General features: G+C 37.6%; 1 pseudogene; it reads right to left on the bottom strand.

The window, feature by feature from the left end:
• Positions 1–1058: 1058 nt before the first annotated feature.
• Positions 1059–1535, bottom strand: LOC145674139 (neo-calmodulin pseudogene; annotated as a pseudogene).
• Positions 1536–18479: the final 16944 nt, after the last annotated feature.

Below are 18479 nucleotides of genomic sequence, written 5' to 3'. Positions count from 1 at the left end.
TGAATTCCTCAAGTTGTGCTTTACAGAGTTTCTTATCGTAAAAGGAATATTAAAATGAAACTAAACAAAAACTGTCCCATACAATATTTTCGGATATCACTCAAAAGATTGAGACAGTTAAGGAGTCATATGACTGAAATATGGAGAACTTAATTCTAGAAAGATAGAAATAGTGAGATCGAAGCTGATATGCTGATCATTCATTGAACTGTTTAACTGGAGCCATCTGGTGATTTATGTCATTTCATTGGCTTGGCGTCAGGAAAATATGATTTGCTAAGAGGATACACAATAGAAAGTGTTATAAAGAAGTTGCAAAGGTTTATTATTAGTGGTATTAACATTTGTCTTCTTTGACAATGTAAAGTTCCGAACAAGTAAGTTAATATGGACTTCCTTCGGAAATTCAATAAAAAAGGGCAATTTATCAGCTTTTGCATCACAGTAATCGTAATAATAACCAGTCGTGTTAACATATGATGCTATCTTCACTATCACTTACGTGTGTAACGAAGATCTTGGATAACTTCATAAATATGGTATACAATTTAAGGTGTTTGGTGAGCAAAGCCAAAGAAAGTTAAATATATAAGTTTGTGAAATGTAAAGTATTCTAGTTTTTCGTTAAGAATGACTTTAACCTAAAATGTTCAGTGGACCGACAGCTGTTCAGGGAGAAACTAGTATTAATAATAATCACAACATGATCTAATGATAATCGTAAAATAAACTAAGAAATACGTAATTGCTATTTACAGATTTACATAGATTTAGATTATAAAATAAATAAGTGGAATACTATAGTGTTCTTATATATATCCCAGCAAGTATTTTTTTATTTGCAGTAATTTAAGTTACTGTTTAGTACACGTGATTATCCAAAGTTTTCTTCTATGTCGATATTGTAAGTCCTCGCATATTTCACTCGATAGATTAGGTGGTATACTTAGGTTTTCATTATGATTCAAATTACATCACATTTATTTCTTTTTCATATCAAACTACTGACGAAATTACATTGCTGATGCCAACTTACAGAGAAAGTGCTTGAGTATCGCTTAACGCTGCTCCATCAACATAACTAACTCTTCAAAACTAATTTTTCCATCTCCATCAATATCAGCTTCATTTATCATTTCGGGGATTTTCTCCAGATCTCTTGTCTTGGCAATACTCATGAGCAGAGTTCTAATTTCCTCGCAAGTAATATATCCATCTCCATCTTTGTCAATTGCTTTGAAAGCTTCCTGGAGTACATCATCCTTCACTTCAGTATTACTCTGCATCAAAACTAAGAACTCATCAAATTCTATCGTACCATTGCCATCGGCATCCAACTCGTCTGTCAACGCTTTCAGCTCAGCTTCCGTTAGGTTTCTTCCCAATGTACGTAAAATATTTCCTAGATCATATGTGGAGATGTAGCCAGAGTCGCTAGTATCAAATAGTTTGAAAACATTTCTATACTGCTGCACCACTTCTTCGCAAATCTCTGATTCAATTCTATTTTCCGTCTGAGTATTTGCATGTGGCATTATAAACTATTTTGCTTGGGATTTCACAATATACAATATGACAAAGGCGGATACATGTAATGAGCTACAGGAAAAACAAACAAATATGTCCTGATGAATGATGCTTTGAATCTGTTTTTGTTTCACAGCAATAGCACATCTGTTATTTAATTCTAACGTTACTAGGATGTTCCAAACAATGACAGTTACAATACTTTGGGAGACAATTAAAACCTACTTATTTTCTCAATATTGATTGTTAGATATGTTAAATCAAGACATGTATTCAAAGGCGAATAAACATTTGGTTGCGGGAGTCCAAATTCTGCATGTGCTCTAATGATGGCCATGAGGTGAGGAAGGAAGAAGAAGTATTAAACAAACGTATATGCAAATGCTGAAGAGAAACGGGTCACATTTTTCCATTGGACGGATATATTTCAACCGTTGTTATTGGTCCCTTAGTTCGTTCGTCTAATTGCAATGAATTAGTGCAAGTTTTGGATAACGGAGTTTACCATATTTTATTAAGACCTCCACTCACCTCTGCCAGCATTTCTTAATTTAAAAGCAGTCACTTCTATTCCAGACAGTTTAAATGCACTCTTTCCTTTTGCTTTAATTTATTTCTATTATTTTTTTTTCTTTATTGATTCTCAATAGATTGAGAGAGGTTATATTTACACTCCTGTCAGCCTGGGACCTAAACTTTAATCTAGGAAGTGATTTTATTTGTATTTTACTTTTATTTTATAGGATTCTATATCTTTTATTTAATTTAAAATACACATAATACACACAACATAACATAGAATGCATAACATACAACAATTATATGTGTGCCAAATAATTTTCATTCGCCTGTTAGCTTCCTTTAAGTTGGTTTCCACCTACCTGTATGCCTCTGCCCTAATTGTGTTGTTTCTACACCTTCCTGACGCCTTTCTATTTTGTTTCTCTCTTGCGAATTTTGCTTTAATTCTTTCGATTTACACCTGTTGTTTTTCACCTATATATTTGGTTTGTCTGCTATGCATTTAGTAATACACTTAGACCCACAAAAAATATTTAAAAAAGAAAACAATAATGCCAATAAAAGGACAAACTGTACGCAAACTGACCACCAAAAAGATGACAGGATACTATATTAAAACAAACTTCTTATTTATTTTTGTCACAATCTTTCAATTTCTAAGCCGCAAAAAATTTGTTTATTTCTAGTATTTTTAGACAGTGAATATTTAAATCTTTTAGAAGTTGTCTGTTTGTGATTATTTCTTTTTGTGTTCTTACCACTCAAGTTTCTTCTTGCTAGCACAATTTCTCAACAGTCAAATATTCGTTGCTCAGTTGACTGTTGTTGGCTCCACAGAAACACATTTCATTATTTAAAAGTTCCGATTTACAAAGTACAGGTTTTAAAGGTGCAAACCTGTTAAGTATTAAATTAATTATTTTCCAGTTATAATTATTGATTAATGTCTAGCATTTCTCAAACGTTTGGAAACATTTCGAATACTCTTTTTGACTTATTTGATCTTTTCCATTACGATTGCCACTTGTTGTAGACAAATATTTTAATGTCTTTATGACCTTCAACGACATAACTGCTCTTACCGTTCAACGGAGCCGCGGGGGATCAGTGGTAGCCCACCCCGCTGGTCTAGTGGCTAGCACGTGCGCGCCTGTGGTTATACGGGATCCCGGGTTCAATTCCCGATGGGAGAGCCTTTATGATTTTAACTGTCCCCGATGTTTCTGTGTTCGTGTCCCTGTCGTTTTTGGAATAAAGTCGAGTAAAGCAAGTAGCATTAAGTAATAAGTAGTTCAAGTAAGTTAGTGAGACACGTTCGGTGAGTCAGTTAACTTAAAAAAGTGGTAGAGCGTTCACCTCTGGTGTGTGGGGTCCCGTGTTCGATCCCAGTTTCGGCCAAGTAAACTTTGTGGTGGACAAATACCGTGTACGTGGGTTTTCTCGGGGTTCTAGAGTTTCCTCCCACATTATTCATTTCATTTATTTCTCAAAATCACCGTCTCCTTTAGCCTAGCCGGCATACGCGTGGGACGTAAAACTTAAAGATTTCATTTCATTTTTTTGTTTTTACCGTAAAAATTTCTTCGGTCTTAATACGAAGTGGCAACCTGTTCAAGTGTTCAAACCTTCCTAAAGTTCCAAATGGTGTACTTCGTCAGCGTTAGATATTTTGTACTCAACTTTCTCTTATGCAAAATCAATCGAACCAATTCTTACAAGGGATGTTTGGCACCTCGAACTATCACAAACGTACGAAAATGCGCTTAGAATAGAAACCATTCATCCCCAAAACAGTGGTTTGAACAATTCGCATGCAAAACTGTACGTTTTACTAAGAGAGATTTGAGTGATCAGCTATGCAAGGTCTAAAAGAGGAAGAAACAAAATATTGATGTAATTAGACTAAAAACACAAATATCGCAGTATCGGGATTGAATATTGCATTTCCCTATGGTTAAAATAATTACGCTATCTGAGCAACAGACCTTTTCTATTAACCTGATATTCAGTCTTCAAAGTTCAGGTGTCGTATTTCAGTGAAGTGGTCAAAGCAAAGTGAAACTGAACAAAATACATATCACTTTTTCACATTCAACAACACTTCTGCGTTCAAGCAATCCAATATCAAACACCATACTAATTACACTTTCAAACGATGATATTGGTATCTCAAGATCTTAACCTGCCATTTTCCAAGCACATTGTAACATAAGCTTGTACTTCGGAGCAGAAAGTTGATTGTATAGCACAAAGTGATGATGAAATGATGAACGTATGACTTTACTTGTGGTTTTTTACATTGCAGTCTTTCTCAATGATCCTTCTCATTTAGAGCTTTTATTGCCTAAAGAAGTACACATCGAGAGTTGGAAATATTTTGTTGATTTCAGTGGTAATATCTTGAGCGTAACATTCTTGTTCGGAAAATTTCAACTAACACTAGGTCCTTCACATCGTCACTACATGTTCTCCAAGGACAATATTCAGAAAACATTTCATATGCTCTTTCGTCATTTTGCCACTTTTACATATCTCCACATGAATGATTCGTGGATATGTTGCTCCTGGTTTCTTTGAAACATTTGATCCAAAAGTTCTTCGTGGCTATTGAAAACAGATATAGAGTCATAATTTACCACTACTGATGACATCACATCAATTGTATAGCTTTGTGTAGAGCCATGTACAGACTGCAACACACCAGCTATAGTTTTCTCGCCTCTGTGAGCAGCGAAGTAACTAGGCTCGTTGTCACCCGGGGCGGAAGTCCCGTTTGCCCCACCTTACTGTTAGTTACGCTACTGTCTGTGAGATAGTGTTAACAATAAAGGCATTTGCAATTAATTGATTTTGGTCACTGTTCCAAATATTTTCTTTGTCTACACCCCCGTCTGATATATATGTTTTTACTTACTTCACAAACGTGCCTTGTGCCTTCTGATGAATAATAAAGTATTCTTGTATGCACTTATGTATGACAAATATAGTAATATGTCGATAAGAAATGCCATATTCAGCCTTAAGTTTGTTGATAAATGTAATCCAAGCAGCGAAATTGTATAGATCAATCTCTTTAAACGCTTCTAGGGTCTACATTTCCAGATGCCAATAGTAAACAGCAATTTGCACGCTCTTACTATATTAAATTGTGCTATTACACACTCTTTTTATTGTTTCTAGTTGTGACAGCCTGTTTCTCTTGAAGTGAGCTCGATCTATAATTTTTCTATTCATATAATCTAATATTACTATGTAATTTGATTTGCTTCGAATGCATCTATAGGGTCTCATAAATTTTCTATAGGAGTTGAAAACATGATTGTAATAATTAGTCTTCATAAATGTTTTCCAGTATGTTGGCATGAATATCTTGTAATATACTGGCCCTCGATATTTTGGGTGAAAATTGCTCCCACTCACTTCCACTAGAAGGTTCTTGTTGCTCTGGAGAAGAAACTCTTGTATTCCTGGACGGGCCAACTTCAGGTACGGATTCTGCCTATCCTTTATGCAGTGGGTTCGAAAGTTAACTGTTCATATTCGAGAAAGCCAATTTATAACGGTATCGGGATTCAAACCTTGTATGTCCTTGATCGGGATAAGCCAATTTATGACATTAACGGACATTAACAAATCGTATGCTAATAAGCGAAAACCAACTTATAAGATGATTGGGTTCCAAGAGCTTTCAACGATTAATTACTAAATACAAATGAACAAGAACACCAATAACTACGAAGAAATCCACTCTTACGGTCTTCAGGTTCGGGCGTGTTCAATAATTGAGAAAGGTTACGCTGTGTGCCCACCGTCACTGTCGAGTCATGCATAATGCAAATCATTAACACCTGTAATAGAAAACTTGAAGTGGGAACAACTAGCATAGGTAACACCAGATAGTTACAGAGAGATGAAATATGTGTTTGTGCTGCGCTATTTATAGGATACTTTACCTGTAACCAACTGTTGGTGTAAGTTACGCGCATATTACAAAATACTGCTTCCTTTCACCACTGAAGAGAAGATAGCACTAAATATCACACATAATTGCATCTTTGCATATTATTTCATATTTAATAAAATAGATTATGCACCAAATATGTTGATCTTTTACATATTTCAACTTTTACGAAAACAAAATAGACAACACAACACTAACACATATATATTGTGATCAACATATCAAATATAACCCTGGAGGCCCAAAGAAATTCATTCGAACGGACGCAGAACGATACCGATCAGATATACGAATTTCACGATCGTACAATCACGATAAATTCCACAACGATTTTGAAGTTCATTTCAGAAGTACTTCGCTCTTTTTCGTATCACTAATACAATTTTTCCTTTGTATTTTCCAGCATTAGGTTCCTTGTTGGGTAAATTTTAGTTGTAGTTTTCTTCCTTTTAGGCTTCATTTTAGTGAGTTGATAAAATCCCTTGTGAGTGCTGTTACTTTACATGTTGATGCAATGAGGTCTGCCGGAGCACTCTGGCGCCTCTTTTTAGCGTCACTTTTATTGCTTGTTTCCAAGCGTAAGGATACACTGCAGGAACAAAATATAGTTCACATAATATATCAAATTTTTATATCACTGTTCCAATAATAGGAAATAAGGGATTGATTATCTTCTAATTGAAAATACATTGAAACTATAGATATGCCTAATAATATAAAAAGTTAGTGATTATTCACAAAATTCACATTATCACGTACAATTCAGTGTAGGTGCTTGGGAGTTATCTTTGCGTAGGCGTCGGTGAGGAGACAAACAAGTTCCTTACTTAATAAGGACTGACGGGAGGTGCAGAAATGTCTTGACGAATGAGGCACCTTTTCGGTAGAAAATTCCAGTGTTTCGCTCTTCTGTGAATTCTGGCTGGCTGCACATTGATTCCAGAACTAGCATTGGAAATATGAGGGTTGGTTGAAAAGTCGTTATAACAATACCACTATACCTTGAAAATCACTATATCTAGCCAGTGTATCTTCATGCATTTCTGCGTCACCCCTATTGTATGATGACTATGAGAAGGGAATAGTGTTTAAGACCCTACCAGGGATCTGTCGCTACCAAATGGCCATTGTGTTTAAAAGGATATAGTCTGTATCAGTCATTGGGTCTGGTAATGGACAGTATACCTCTACCGCAATTAGTGGAAGTTCCGTATTGGTTGAACGACCCTATCTAGGGAGGCTGTGGTGGTACTTCACAATGGTGGCCTATATATGCTATTGGGTTCGGAAAGTAGCTTTGCTATAACATGTACGTGGTACTTAAAGACGTTAAAGATTGGTAGCCTCTTATTGCTTAGGTGAGCCTACCAGGAGAGATAGGCCTCTCATGGGAGGCACTGTTCCCAAATGAATATGTCTGCTTCGCGAGACGGTCTACATCAATCATTAGGTCTGGTAATGCACGGTGTACCTCTGCCGTAAGTAGAAGAAGTACCGTATTGCTAGGATGATCCTACCGGTAGAGGACTGTCAGATTCCTGCGTGCAAGGAAACTGAACGGCGACTGGGGAAAGGTGCCAATTCCAGTTCATATGGTTAACAGTTTTTGATCCCACTGGAAGGGAGGAAGCCCTACAGGATATGGGCCAGTATCAAACACAAATAGTGACTGAACACGTACCATTGGATTCAGGATGAAATACGGGAGTATCTCGAAGTGTGTGTGGTACCTCAAAGCGCGAAGATGGTACCGGGATTGAACAAGACCCTCGGGTATGCCTAGGGCTTCCGGATTGGGTTTGACTCTCCCAAGCTATAGTAACACCCTGGGATTAAGTATCTCATGGGAGCATATCCAGGAATCCGGGTAACGGCGAGCATGGACGGGAGGTGAGTTTGCCTCGAAACTCTCGTTCAACATGCCTGCAGAGCACGGGAGAACCTGCAGAGCATGGCGTATCCCACTCGCTTATAGAATAGGGGTTAAGTCGCTTAGGTGAGTCAAGATTAAGGGACAAATCTTGACGGTACATTCGTGCATGAGGATACTATGTCCACCACAGTAGAACTACTGAACGGGTACTCATGTTAGTGGTACTGATCCATGAAATAGGCCGAATGGCCGTGGTACGTTCTGTCAGCGTGGGCTAAGCGTGGTAAGTAGACCACTAGCTCTTAATGAATTTGTCAAATATTATGCTATATAACATATTCGCAAACTCTATATCCTCGACTTAGATTGTGTTTCCATATTCAACACGTTGCGTCTTCATGTTTCTAAGCGTTGGAGATCACGCACATCCAATAAGTTAAACTTATCCTCGAATACTTTGATTCCATTACGTTCTTTAGATCTTCTATATCTCGTTCAACTCTGTTACCTCTGTACAAGATGGTGAGAAACTCTTTGAACAAACTTCGAGAGATGATTTCTGAAACCGAATCCAGCAAAAAACATCATTTGGAACGTTGGTTAGTGAGGGATAGTTTTCGCGATATAATGCACCGAAAGCATGGGAAAATGAATTTCAGAGTTCTGTAATTCAAAACGTAGAAAGAGTGGTTTAAAACGTGAGACTCGACTTCATACCTACTCGATTGAAAAATATATGTTTCAATCATCCGCAAGATGTGTGCGAGGGATTCTTCAGAGGAACGTAGGGATTTCCTATAACCTGGCAAGTAAAGATGGGTCGAAATCGTTCTGGATGAAGAGATTTCCCACCTGGTAACAATAATTCTTCATAATTTGTACGTAACAAGTCGATATCTCAAACAGATACGAAAGGGTGGTTCATAAATGTGGAAGAAAGCAATGAGGAATGCTTAGAACATGTATGTCTCGAGCAAACGTGCGTTCAAAGCGACGGAATTGTAAGAAGTAGCATAAGAAACACACAATTCATACTTGGTTCTGCAGTAGAACCTTAAACCCACTGGAAATGGTTGGATGACAACATACTCTGTGCAAGTTGAATAGGCAAAAAGTGGAATATCCTGCCCATATATCTGGTTAACAAGGACATAAGACTGAAGAAGACAAATACAAATGGACCCAAACTATGACGAAACAACCGAAGGACGAGTAGAAATTCTTGTGCACAATCTAGTGGGCTTACCTGAATTGCCTAACAACAGGGTAGCAGTCTTTTTCTTTTTCCATCACTTTTGCCTACTATCTACTTTTAGTCATGTTCAGTACGTTTAGTCATGTCATGTTTAATCATGTCACGAACGTTGTAACGTAGTGTAAGGAAAACCACCCGTTTTACAAAGAGATGGGGAGAAACCCACCACACGTGATGGTGCGAGCTGGAATGAGTGCAACACACATTTTTGGGCCTTACTTCTTCGAAGGCAATGTTAATGAATATTCTTAACTGAAGATGCTTAATGAGTGGTTGATGCTTCATTTGGAAGAAAGTGATATCAAAGACACTATTGTGATACATGGATGGAGCACCACACACTTCGCGATTCACGTGCGCAATTGCCTGAATCAGACGTGTCCTGACCTCTGGATTGGAAGAGGTTGTGCATGTTCACCAGCTCCCTTTGCCTGGCCTCCAAGAAGTATCGATCTGCCGACACCACACAATGCTCTCTGGGGTTTCATAAAGCAACAATTAAAAAACACTTGATATCACTTAAGGAAGGAATTACGAGCATCTGTGGAACACGCATTAACCCTCGTGACTCTGAAGTATATCCGCAAAACATCTGCAAGAACTTGGCGCAGAATTCATCTGTGTTACGATATGGAGGTGATTATAACGATGTTTATGACTCTTAAGACTCTTAAGACTCTTAAGACTCCAAGGTAACTGTGTACGGACATTCTACCATAACTAACACTATACTGTTGAAACTAAAGGAGGGTACGCCCACTTCCGGTCCACGCTATACAGTAATATGGCCTCGGCGATGATGAGTCACTCACTTCTATTCTTTAATATAATATTACAGATTAACTCACTAACTAACTAACTCTATGACCTATGGGACCTGGAGGCTCAACGCCGCGTTCACAAAAACTCTTCAGTGACTTCTATCCTTAGCCAACTGGATCCAGGTTTTCTTTGTATTATTTTTTCTGTAAGATCCATTTTAATATTGTCCTCCCATTTGCCCCTAGGTCTTTCCAATGGTCGTTTTTGGATTGATCTTCCAGTTAAGACTTTGAAAGCGTTCCTAGCTTCTTCCATCCTGGCTACATGGCCTACCCACCTGAGCCTCCCAGACTTGATGACCATAACAATGTTTAGTAAACTGTATAAATTATGTATTACCTCGTTATGAAGTTTCCACCATTCCCCATTCCCGTTCCTCTTGGGTCATAATATTCGTCTCAGGATTGTGTTCTTAAATACTTCCAGTCTACGCTCTTTCCTCTGAGTAAGGGACCATGTTTCGCAACCACACAGGAATAAAGGCAGGCATAAAAGAAGGATTATCATTTTATATATTTTAAGCTTCAAATTCCTCGACAGAATTCGCGACAAGATATTTTGAACTGAATAATAACACGAACTCCCTGCTTTTAGTCGACATTTAATTTCTTCGCGAATATGGTTTTCGTCTAGATCAGCGTTTCCCAACTGGTGTGCCGCGGCACAGTGGTGTGCCGCGAGGAAATGGAAAAAAAATATTAATTCTATAGCAATCAAATTGCAAGACATAGATAAAAAGGTATATTTGTATTTCACATTACTACTATGGATCTAAAATTCAAAGTTTCGTACTGTGTTACTTTTCTGTAGAACATTTTTAATTTTCTGCAGAACATTTTTCTGTACAATTCTAATTTTGAAAAAAAAAAGTATTTGTTATTATTATTATGACCATTATTGCTTCTTTATTATTCAGACTATTTCGTAACTTGAAATTTTAAAATATTATCCAATCCTTCCGGCAAAGTAAACATGCATACGAATTACCTACATTTGAGTTTTAAAAGTAAAAGAGATTTGTTTGTTCGTTCGTTATTTAGTGATTCTCCTTCTTAATGAAAGGTTGGATACAGTTTTCGAAAAAGAAAGTGTGTTTTTAACAACTTGAGTCCTACATCTGATTGCAATTGTTTTCTATTTTTAAATTAAAATGAAAAATAAGCATAATGATTTACCACGGGGTAAAAACAGTGGCCGAGCTTTCTTCTCTGTGAAAAGGATGTCAGTAATCAGAAAAAAATGCTACAGCATTTTATATTTTCAAATAATAATAATAATAATAATAATAATAATAATAATAATAATAATAATAATAATAATAATAATAATAATAATAATAATAATAATAATAATAATAATAATATGTGTGCCGCGAGAATTCAAGTTACCCTGAAGTGTGCCGCAAGTTGAAAAAGGTTGGGAAACGCTGGTCTAAATATTTGATAGAATCCAGTTTATCAAGAAGTATTATTTGATATTTTAACTCATCCATAATTTTCCGTATTACGATCCCGATGATATTTAGTTTTCGCTGCATTTACTTCTAAACCCATGAATCTGCAAGATTTTAATAAGACCTATGCACTTCACTCTATTGTTCTCCTATCTATTATTACAGATTAATTGTATTGTTTAAATGAAAACGTATGTTAATGAGGTAGAGCCGCAATTAAATATATCGAATGGAAAGGCCACTAAAATAGTTTTGCGCATTTTGAAGGGAACTTGTATCATTATTTCCGCCCAGTAAAAATAAATTTTCGCGGAACAGCTTTGTTCCTGGGACGGACCCGTCTTCTAATACCTATGCCTATCGCATTGCAACATTATAATTAAAAAGGAACACAACTGCTGTTTCGATCGTCGTAAACTAAACCCGAAATATTGCTTAGCGTTGAGTTAAAATCAATACTATATTAGATCATAGGATAGTGAAAGAAACTCGTCGTTGTGCTATTGCTAAGTCAGATACGAATCTCATTTCAACCAGAAAAGTAGAAAAGTGGCTATTGAGATTTTATTATTGTAGCCTTTGTTGCAGAATATAATGTTTCAAAGAAGAAAAAAGATTAAAGATAAGTGAATAAAGTCTTTGCGAAGTGTATTACGAGCCCACAAATAATAATAAAGGATCTACTGAAAGAAAAGAGTGTATTTTCCAAGGCTTTTTTATTGCCTAAAGTGAAAATGGTGCCATTTATTGGAAGTGGTTAGAAAATACTGGCTGTGGGACATGCCAAACCTTTTTGTTATTTACTTTTTTGAAAACTATAACTCTTTCCTTGTCATTAACTGATAAGTGTGGGACTCACCCTTCTTCCACCAGGTTTCTTAATCTTGCTTTATTCTAATTTCAAATAGATATATGTATTTGTGTTTTTTGATTGATGGCTCATTAGTTTATAACTTCAACTTTTGGTAATGGACGGTGGCGATGGTGTAATGGACAGTACGGACAAATTTAGTGCCAAAGATTCTGTGTTCGGTTCTCGGTGGAAGACATTAGGTGTTTAAACATTCTACGGTATTTTGAATTATATTTTAAAGTGCATATCCACATCTTATACAGTTTAGTTGCTGAAACGAGTGATGGACTTAAAAAGAACAACATATTTTCACAGTTATCTATTCAGAGCAGTATAATAGTTGATTTTAATACTGAATGAGGTTGCTGAGTCAATAGCAAATGGCATAGTGTCTGATGCTATTGATTATCGTTGCCTGGTTTATGAACAGGTTTTTTTTGTGACATTTGTGATTATGACATTCAAAAAGCTAGTAGGAATTTATTTCATAACATCTAGCTTATGTTCACTATACTAATAATACTTTATATTATTTTTTCCTGGAGAGCATAGTTTATTATTCAAGGAATCAATACGGTATCAAGACTACTTTTTAATCACGCAAATGACAAATCATAAGGACAAATGGTTATTTATGCAGCTTGACACCACTAGTGACACTGAGCGATGATAAAACTAAATGGCTGGATGGATCAAGTTAAATATTACAATTTAATTGTTTAAAAGGAAATGATTTAGGATTTAGATTTCTGGGATTTCGTCATCTATGGCCATGTTAGCCCGTCGCTTATGAGGGATGTGGTCGCTCGGCGAACACACTATCCGGGGAAAGGGAAGGAAGGAAGCGACCTGGGACATATATGTTATTCACCATCCCAGCATTTACCTGGTGTGAATGAGGAAAACTCAGAAAAAACTCATTTAGAATGGCTGGCTGAAAAAAAGCTTTTTACACATTTTCGACCGAGTGGCCCCGCCGGTTAAAAAGAAATGAATGGAAAGAGCGAGAAAAGTGTATAGTAGGATAGAATGGTAGTAGTAACATTATTAGAATAGCCTTTGTATAGGGTAAATCAGCCAATGGTATGACAAGCAAATAATAACAGCAACAATATAAATGTCGTATTTTCGTTAAACGTCCTGACTAACTAAAATAATTCTAAGGGGAAAAAATCTTACGATTTATATACTACATTTATCAGTTATTCAATAAGTACTATAAACAGAAATAATAAAATAATAAGTGAGCGTCCTTTCACATTATGAAACTACGGTCCAAACTTCGAGAATTCAATACTCAAAATTCAAGTAGTAGAACTTTAACTACTGGTTGAATTCAGAAATAAGATCAAAGATAGGATCTGTTTCTCGGACACTGAATCCATATCAGAAAGCCATATAACTCCCTATTACTTCTTGTTTTAGCTCTATGGCCACAACGGTTGGAACCAAAAGTCGTTTATTTCAACCAGTTTTGGTTTGAAAAGAATGTAGAAAGGAATGAAAGAGAGGAGGAGGAGTCTATTATTGAGACGGCGAATCAATTGTATGAAACCTCTTCTCGATATCTCTTTACAATTTTGATCTACGAAATTCAGTATCGGAACCAGAAGTACTAATAAATTGAAACTTTTCCGTTTCGGTGGTGTTATGTATAGGTATATATAACGGGACTTGGACGGAAGCCCCATAACCCATTCCCAAACTCCGTATCTGAGAATAGCCATGGCGTCTTCCGTAAATAAAGTTCATCACGAGATTGAAATTTGCGCTGTACTGGGATTCATCCTTTGAATATATAGAGTTTCGGAAGCGCAACTTTTAACAGCACCATTTAACTCTAAGTAATATTGCAAAAGAATAAATATAGCTAACAATAGCGAACCAATAAAAGTTTTTCCACTACCCTGCAATAGTTATCATTATTTCTGTAACGATCCACAAATAATTATAAGGTACATATGTAAAAAGAAATTCAAATTATACCGACCCAGAAAAGTATGACCTATAACTTAAATCATTTCCACCTCGTTACACATTTTAACTAGTGTATTTTTCTCTTCAATAATCATGTCTTCAATAATTTTAAGAGTACATATTTTCTTTAAATAATTTATATCCATTCAGGAATAGAGTATGGTTACCTAGGCATTACAAATATATTCATAAGGATCCTTTAAATATTTTTCCTACACAATGTAACCTCCCAGTGCTGAAGAAAAAAGTAATTCGGTTTGAATCAACCGCGGGACCTTTCGAATGCAAATCCAATGCTCTAACCTCTGAGCTAGGTTGTTTTGCTACGACAAGGTCACCCATTGTAACATTAATCTACCACAAGAATTAGAAGAGGACATATAATATTTACAATTCTAGAAAAAATGAAGATATTCTTCTTATAAACAGAATGCAATGCCCAACAATACAATACTACGATATAGTATGATAATATTTTAATTAAGGGCAACAATATTTATATTTATTTATTTTAGAAGTGGGTGTTAATATTTTCATATATATATTCCAGTATTTTATATCGTGAGGGAACATAGTTTAATATATCATATAATGGTAATCTTTGTTTTTCGTGTATCAATAAGGGAGGTGCTATTTTAAACATACACACCTATTCCAAATTTCATCATGATAAACCAAACCATGCTAAGGCAAACTTTTTTCTATTTCTGTGCTTAGAGAAAAAACGTGTCATCGACACAGGATAAATTTTCTAAAAGTTTTTCAACAAACACCTCTCGTGTTTTCTTAAATCATAAATGCTGCTGTTCCCAGACACTAAAAATGATTAAAATTTCTCTTTCGTTGTTTTTAGTTCAAAATATATATAATAGCGTTTCATGAATTGTAAATGCAAGTGCATTCTTTAATGGTCATCTATTCTAAATTAGTGTTCACAGACTTACTTTCATTGGTAAATAGTAATCTCTATAATTCTTTTCATGTGCGCTAAAGATACAATGTTCTCCAAAAATCCGTACACTAAGGTAGCCTTCACACTAAAATCCTGTGAGCCGCTCACGTAAGCTACAGCTGCTAGCTTTAGATTGTGTTAAATATACGCCTTTACACACGTGCTTCGACGCATGTGAGCCGCGGCTCTGAGCTGCTATGAAGATCACTCCGGGAAGAAAATAACACGCAGTCTCATGAGAGCCCTTCATACGTGAGCGTGAACTCAGTTGTAATGAAGAAAAATATACATATATTTGATATTAAAATTTTCTTATTTTGGTGTTACTCTGATGAAATGCACACTTTATACTCTTATACTGATCTTTAAACGAAGATATAGACATCATGAAGTAACTGGAAAATTTTCTTTAATCTGTTCTCAGTTTAGGAGACAGATTGTTACAACAATAACCGGTTTTACGTTGTTCATTTAATGTGTAGGGCAAAAGTGCTTTAACGTGTGCACTCGCTTTACAATAGAAAAAGAAATGTTGTAATGTTATGAATGATCTTATTTTGTAGATGTTATATTTTCAGTCGACAGATATCAGTGTTTGTTGATTCGTTGTTAAGGACAATAGTACGGTTACTACGATAACAGTTCCGTTCCCAGACTTGTTTATCTATGCTTGTTCCTTGGCCTACGTTGTTCCTGAAGGGATGAACTTGCTCCGCGCTTTTGTTGTGGAGTATCAGAGCGAATGGAGGCAACCGCGAAGCTTGGATTGGTGGAAGTTCGGTGCTTTGGATACTGATACTTCAAAAATATACAAGTAAACAAGAAAGTTATGTCTCTTTTTATCCCACCACCTTCGAACATCGACATGCCACCTAAGACATACCTGGAAGATCAAAAATAGTCCCCATCAGCATCTACAACCTTCTACTAACGTTCTGGAGGGCCATGGATTCCATATCGGTAGAACTTGGGGGGCCGTGAAGCGATGAAGGTATCAAGTGCATTTTTCGTCTCTACTAGGGATTTGAACTGACGTTCTCTAAAGTGATTGTCCAAGGAATGGAACAAGCGATAATCGGACGGCGCAATGTCCCCGGAGTATGGCGCATGCAATACTGTTTCCCATCCAAGGCGTAGAATGGTGTCCCGGTCATCCTAGCCACGTGCGGCTTAGAATTATCTTGTAACAGGGGGACCTCTTTGCGATTCAGAAGTGCTGGCTCCTGAGTTTTGAGTTTTTCTTGAACACGGCTCAGCTGCTGACAGTATGCAGTGCACTGATGATCTGACCAGCTGGTAGCAGTTCCCGATCCAAGATGCCGCGAGCAGTCCACCGAAAACACAGGAAGACCTTCTTCTGGTGCAGTGCTTGTTTTGGTTGTTTTGGAACCGGTTAATCGGATGCTAACCAATGATGACAGCACTTTGGAGCTTCGAACAGGACCCACTTTTCTTCACAGGTCAACGCCCTGTTCTGAAATGGTTCCTTTCTCATACGAGACAGCAAAGAAACACAGGTGTCTGCTCGTATTGCCTTCTGTCCCAGAGTCAAATCATGTGGGATCTATCAACGAAATTTGTAGTGCTTCCCAAGTTAATGCAAGTGCTCACACTGAATGGTTTCTACACTCACACTGAATTGTAGCCCCAGTTCCTCACATGTATGGCCACTGTTCGCCTCAGTTGTTGCCTGAAGATCTATATTTTGTACATGTGTTGGTCTTCCTTCACGTGGTACGTCTTCGAGTGTTTCGTCATCGTCCTTAAACTTGCTAAACCACTGCTGCAATGTCCGCGTAGCCACGAAACCCTCACCAAAGGTCTGACATATCTTCAGCCCCGCTGCAGCGGCGTTAGACTTCAGGTTGAACTCGTACAGCATGCACATCCTTATGAAGCTCTGTGGAGGTCTCATGTTTATTCTGTCCTTACGCATGTTCGCGGTGTAACTAAACTATCACAACCAGCTAGTATGTTGGATATACCCACACTGGCAACTGACCTTAGCCTTAACTAAACTGTATTTAACTCACGGTGTGAGGGCTAATGGAACACAGACTTCCACAAAAGGGACATATTTTTTTTGGATTTCCTTTATAAGAATAAATAAGGTCGAAGTGAGGAATATGGTGAATAGGGATGCGCACAAATTGAGCCGAGTTGAGATTTAGGCCTGTCTCGACTCGTCTCGAGAAAATGTTGCCTCGTCTCGTGTCTCGACTCGAAAATATGTTTCTGTCTCGAGTCGAGTCTCTACTCGACAGTTTCTGTCTTTACTCGACTCGGGTTCGAGACGAGACGTCTCGAAATTCTAGTGGAGACAAAGTATACGAGTTAAAATATATGCACACATCAGCCAGAACATTATGACTACCTACCTAATTGTCAGTATGTCCACCTTTGGCAGGGATAACAACGGCGACGCGTCCTGGCATGGACGCAATGATCCTTTGTAGTTCGCTGGGGAGAGTCAGCATTACATGTGCACACAGGTCACCTAATTCCCGTAAATCCCGGGGAGGGGGCGATGCGCTATGACGTCACATTCAATAACATCCCAGATGTGTTCGACTGAGTTCAGATCCGGCGAGTTTGGGGGGCCAAAACACCACTTGAAACACGCCCCTGTGTTTCTCGAACCACTCCAATCACATTCTTGTACTTGTGACATGGTGCATTATCTTGTCGAAAAATGCTACTACCATTGGGAAACATGGTCGTCATGAAGGATTGTACGTAGTCTGCAAGCAGAGTGCCATTACGCCCCGGCTGTCATGGTGCCTTGCTCGAGCTCCACTAGACGCATAGATGCTCACTTGAATGTTCCCCAGAGCATAATTAAGCCGCCACCAGCTTTCCTCCGTCCCACAGTACAGGTGTCAAAGAGTTGTTTGCTTGGAACACGACGGATTTGCACCCTCCCATCGTCATGATGAAGAAGTTATCGGGATTCATCAGACAATGCAACGCTCTGCCACTGCGCCAAGGTCCAATGGCGATGGTCACGTGTTCATTTCAGTCGTAGTTACCGATGTCGTGATGTTAATATTTGCACATGGTTGAGTCATCTGCTGCAAAGGCTCGTCGTTAGGAATGTTCAGTGCATTGTGTAGTTCAGACACACTTGTACTTTGCCCAGCATTAAAGTATGATGTTAGTTCTGACACAGTTCGCTACCTGTCCTGTTTTACCAGTCTGCCCAGCCTACGACGTCCGACATCTGTAGTGAGGTGGAAGTGCCCAACCCCTCAACGTTTGGATGTCGTTTCCTTTTAGTTTCGCCA

Source organism: Thermobia domestica, chromosome 17 (genome assembly GCF_964235325.1).
Source record: "Thermobia domestica chromosome 17, izTheDome1.hap1.1, whole genome shotgun sequence".
NCBI classification, from domain to species: domain Eukaryota; kingdom Metazoa; phylum Arthropoda; class Insecta; order Zygentoma; family Lepismatidae; genus Thermobia; species Thermobia domestica.
The sequence above is the reverse complement of the archived record's forward strand: the minus strand, read 5'-3'. Positions and strand labels throughout refer to the sequence as shown.